This window comes from Mus pahari, chromosome 12 (genome assembly GCF_900095145.1).
Source record: "Mus pahari chromosome 12, PAHARI_EIJ_v1.1, whole genome shotgun sequence".
NCBI lineage: Eukaryota > Metazoa > Chordata > Mammalia > Rodentia > Muridae > Mus > Mus pahari.
In genome coordinates, this window is record NC_034601.1 from 52,071,593 (window position 1) to 52,076,838 (window position 5,246).

Here is a 5,246-nt window from a genome sequence, read left to right on the forward strand (position 1 = left end):
TGACTCCACAGCCATCTGGCAGGAAGACGCCTCCCCTAGTTTACTGCCCCTGATAAGTCATACATCAACCAGGTGTCCTGCTGCCCCCGATAAACCTCAGGCCCTTAAAATTTCTAAACGTTTTAGTCTGCACGTACTCTTCTGCTAATTTGCTATGTTTAAATGAACCAATCGCATGTAACCGCGCCAATTCTCCCCATACCCTGACCCTCACCCTTTTAAAAACCCCCAGCTTTTGGGTTTCAGGGTAGACTTCCTCTGTCTTCTGTGTGAGATACGAATCGACCCAGAGCTCTGCCAATAAAAGTGCCTCGTGCGTTTGCATCAAGAAGACTTGTCTTGTGCATCTGGGGCACCCTGACTCCCGTGACCTGGGGACCCGAGGGAGTTCCCTGCAAGGGGGGGGGTCCTACACTTAATCTTGGCAATGGCTGGACCATTATTCTCTCTACTCCTTGCCCTGACTTGTGGGCCCTTCCTCTGAAACCCCCTCGTCTAGTTTGCCCCAGCCTGCATTTCAGCAGTTAAACTTAAGACCCCATTTACCCTCTTTGCCAATGACCAAGACCTCTTGGCATTGGTCTGCCACTGCTGCCTTCTTGCTTCCATGTCCTCAAGGCCCACATTCTTTTCGGTTTCAGTAAAAACACTTGATCTGTGTAAGGCTCATAAAGGTTGAGTTAAGATCACTGCCTTAAAAGAGCCTTGAGCCTGTACCAACACTTTGCAATCCACCATACCCTAGGCTCAATAACTAACCCTCAATTTATGACTTCTTTCTTTGTTATCTCCTGAACATCTGCTCGTGAGTTTACACTTCAAACGGGGACTGATCACACTCTTTCAAGGTCATTGTGTCAGCTCCCGAGACTGACCATGACCCTAACAGGTTAGAAGCAATTTCCCGTGGTGAATAAAGTAGTATTTTATTTATTTCTGACTTTGGTGGTCCTTTCCTCATTATTTGCATGCCCTGAGAACCCAATACTAAAGTCCTCTCTTGAGGCTTAGAAATTAATTTTCCTGCTTGACTTAGTCTGTTATTGAGGTTTTCAACTTTGTGTTTTGAAATTTCCATTTATTGGGCTGGTGAGATGGCTCAGCAGGTAAGAGCACCCGACTGCTCTTCCGAAGGTCCTGAGTTCAAATCCCAGCAACCACATGGTGGCTCACAACCATCCATAACAAGATCTGGCGCCCTCTTCTGGAGTTTCTGATGACAGCTACAGTGTACTTACATATAATAAATAAATAAATAAATAAATAAATAAATAAATAAATCTTTAAAAAAAAAAGAAATTTCCATTTATTGATTTCTTAATGCTGGGATTTGTGCTTATGGTTTATAACTCTTGAATTTCTCATGTGGACCATGAACCTTATTACATCTTCAATATATTTTATGTACTGTGTTTTAAATGAACTCATTTAAAAATCATAATGACTATAAGAAACAGTTGTTATCTGCAACTGTTTTTTTCTGGTGGATGAAAGAATCTAGGCATAGAGAGGCAAAGTAATTACCTGAATTTACAAGTGGCCAAGACAAGTTCAGGGTGACGTTTAGGTGGTATGAGGCAACTTCAGAATCATGTTTTTAATGTAGTAAACTAAAATGAACACTCACCTGCCCATCCTCAGTTGAAGCTATTCTCTTAAAACACGAATGCACGCATGCGCACGCACACGCGTGTGCACACACACACACATACACATACACACACACACTGTGATGCTGTCTTAAGACTTGATTACTAGTAGGTGTATGCCCTCTAATGGGTACCCAAAGCATTACACAATGGCTATGGCTACTCCTGAATTTCAACAGGAGATCGGTGTTGGTTTGTTTGTTTTGTTTTTTAAAATGTATTCCCTATGCCAGAGCCAGATGTTCTGGTGCACATACACAGCTGTATCAGCATACAGTATAGGTGATTACCATGTAAATCACTGAACAGTGACTATTACCCTAAATTTGCTTTCGTCACAAAACTACACAATGAAAGTCACTGACTTGTTTTATTTTGTTTTTAAAGATTTATTTATTTATCTCATTTCATGTATGTGGATACACTGTTACTGTCTTCAGACACAACAGAAGAGGGCATCTGATCCCATTACAGATGGTTGTGAGCCACCATGTGGTTGCTGGGAATTGAACTCAGGACCTCTGGAAGAGCAGTCAGTGCTTTTAAGCACTGAGCCATCTCTCCAGCCCTGTGACTGAGTTTTAGGTGTTCTAGAAAATTCAGTCTGTATATTGAAAGCCCTTGCTCTATATAACTCAAGCTTTTCCTCCCAAGTGCCTGTTCTTGAATAATGACTTGGAGGTTTATTATTAATGAATGAATGGCTAGGCCATATTCTAGGTTTGTTCCCCGACTAACTCATAATTTATATTCACCATTTATGTCGGCCACATGGTGGCTTGTAACCTCTCCTTGGTTTCATATATCCAACTTCCTCAGAGTCTGGATAGAGAATCTTTCTGTGCCTCACTCTTTTCCAGCTCTCTCTCTCTCTCTCTCTCTCTCTCTCTCTCTCTCTCTCTCTCTCTCTCTCTCTGATGTCCCACCTCCTAATACTGCTTCAGTTCATTGGCGACCAGCTTTTTATTGACAGGTGATGTTTTCACACAGTGCACAAGAGGCTGTCCCTACAGCTCCAACATGTTTGGTGTCAGCGTGTAAGTCTGTAGCCTTTGTGTATACCAGGAACAAGTGGTTCACTCTGCAAGAGGCAGACTTCCTTCAACACAGCTACAGTAGCTCACAGAACCACTAATCATCTCTACCATGGCCTTTCAGGCTCCATTTCTGGGTTCACACTGTCTGCTTTAATTCCTTACCTTTTGTCTGTATCCTAGTCAGAGGAGAGAAGGCCGGAGGAAAGGATTACATGCCTCTAATGGTCAAACCCAGGAGTGGCCCAACACAGATTCTTCCATATCTTGCTGGCTAATATTTGGTCAAAAGCTTCAAACGTCGGTGAAATTGACAATGTCAGAGAGGAAACCATTTGCCCTCATTGAAACCTAGAGTTCTGCTGTTAAATGGAGAAGTAATGGATTGTGGGGATGAAACTGCCTCTACCACAGTCATACTGCATATCTGCGTGTTCTGATGTGAATTTTCTAAGTGCCAATTGTTCATTAAGCTAGAGGTTAGCTATCTGTAGAGTTCCATTTAATGAAGTGATTGTGTTCTTATAGAGGAGCTGCTGATTCTTGTGGGAACCCCTGTTTTCTTTGTTTGGGAGGCCTTCACGATAGTCACCTGAGTAATTATAAATCTAGATAACCGAAAAATCCGTTCCAGCTGTCACGGTATTTCTGGTTTTCTGGTGCACAAATTGTAGTTTGTTACCCTGCTTTTAATTAAATGTCACCAGCCCCCCCCCCCCATGAACACTGTTCAAATGTCAGTTACCCCATTGTACTTACTGTGGGCAGTACAATGAGCTTATTGTGAAAGATACAAACTTTATGTTAGCTCTTCAGTCCACAGTTCATTAGGGAATAAGAGTGTCTGCAACGTTCACTGATTAATTCTGTCACTTTGAAAGTTTCTAGTGTTTGGCTGCTGTTGGTATGCTGCTCAGCTCATGCACAGTGCATAAATGTACATAGCTATATGATGTCTTTGTCTCCCTGTAGTAGACTAATGTGCCAACTTAAAAAAGAATGATAGGAAGAAGAAAAATGGATGAGAGTGAAGGAAGGAAGTGGAAAATGATAACACTGAGGGGTGAAATTCTAGTCTACCCCAAATGAAATTATAGAAGATAATAGGGTAAAGATACCTCTCTCTCTCTCTCTCTCTCTCTCTCTCTCTCTCTCTCTCTCTCTCTCTCTGGTCAGGGAAGCAGAGCCAGGAGTGATCTTGGGTATGCATGTGTTCACATAGAACAAACACATACAGATGTATTATTATGTAGAGAGACAGAGACAAAGTGAGACACAAGAGGGAGACTAAGACAGGTAGAGGGGAGAAGGGATCTTTATTTTAAGGACTTTGGGGTCTGGCAAGTCCTCTATCTCTAAGGATGGGGGAGGGGCCAGCAGGCTGGAGAGCTAGGGAGAGCGTGCTCTGGTTCAAGTATTTTTGCAAAGGGAATTTGCAGTATCCCTTCTTGCTCAGGAAACAGTCTTCAGGTGATAAACAGAGGCTCACCATCCACATTATAAACCTTCGATTCACCTAGAATATAAATTAGCAGGAGCATACAGGATAAGATTTGACTAAATATCTAGGAAATGTGATCCAACATGGATTCACCAAATTATTGACCACAGGCTCTACCAAAGGCCAACTCTTGGGCATGCATGAAGAACCTGTTTGTGTTACATGAAGATGGGATAAACACGGTAACACAGGTTTAAAGGAAAAAGAAAAGAAAAGAAAAAAAAAAAAAACCAAAAGCACATCAGAAGACCTATTAGGATATTTCAGAGAGTCGGAGGCCAGGGAATCTAATCTTACGAACTGGCTCACTTGTAGAAACAAGTGTGACAACTCAGCAAAGGCCAGGGAGGGGAGATTCCTGCACAAAGCATCATGACTGAGAAGCAATGTGGGAAGGAAAGGTCTTATTCAGCTTATACTTCCACATTGCTGTTCATCACCAAAGGGAATCAGGACAGGAACTGACACTGGGCAGGAACCTGGAGGCAGGAGCTGATGCAGAGGCTGTGGAGGAGTGCTGCTGACTGGCTTGCTTCCCCTGCCTTGCTCAGCTTGCTTTCTTATAGAACTCAGGACTACCAGTCCAGGGATGGCACCACCCGAAGTCGACTGGGCCCTCCCGTCTTGATCACTAATTGAGAAAATGCTCCACAACTGGATCTCATGGAGGCATTTCCCCAACGGAGGCTCCTTTCTCTGTGATAACTCCAGCCTGTGTCAAGTTGACACACAAAACCAGCCAGCACACAGAGTAAGGAAAAGAAGGCAAGCATGGCTCAAGTTATTCTCAAAAGTGCAAAGAAAACATTCTAGCCAAATACTATTTTATGTACTTTTATCTATCTTCACTCATAATTTAGCATAACCTTGTTCTTTTATATTGGCAAAGCCACTGATCATTAAGAATGACCAGACTTCTATTTGGGAGTCATTTTCATGGTCCTGAAGCATCCTACAAAACGAGGTCATCCACTTGAAGATAGGATTCTCAAGTCTCAAAGGGATTGTTGCTACTGGTGAGGGGTGGGGGTGGGGGTGGAGGGAACTGGTAGCTTCTTTGTA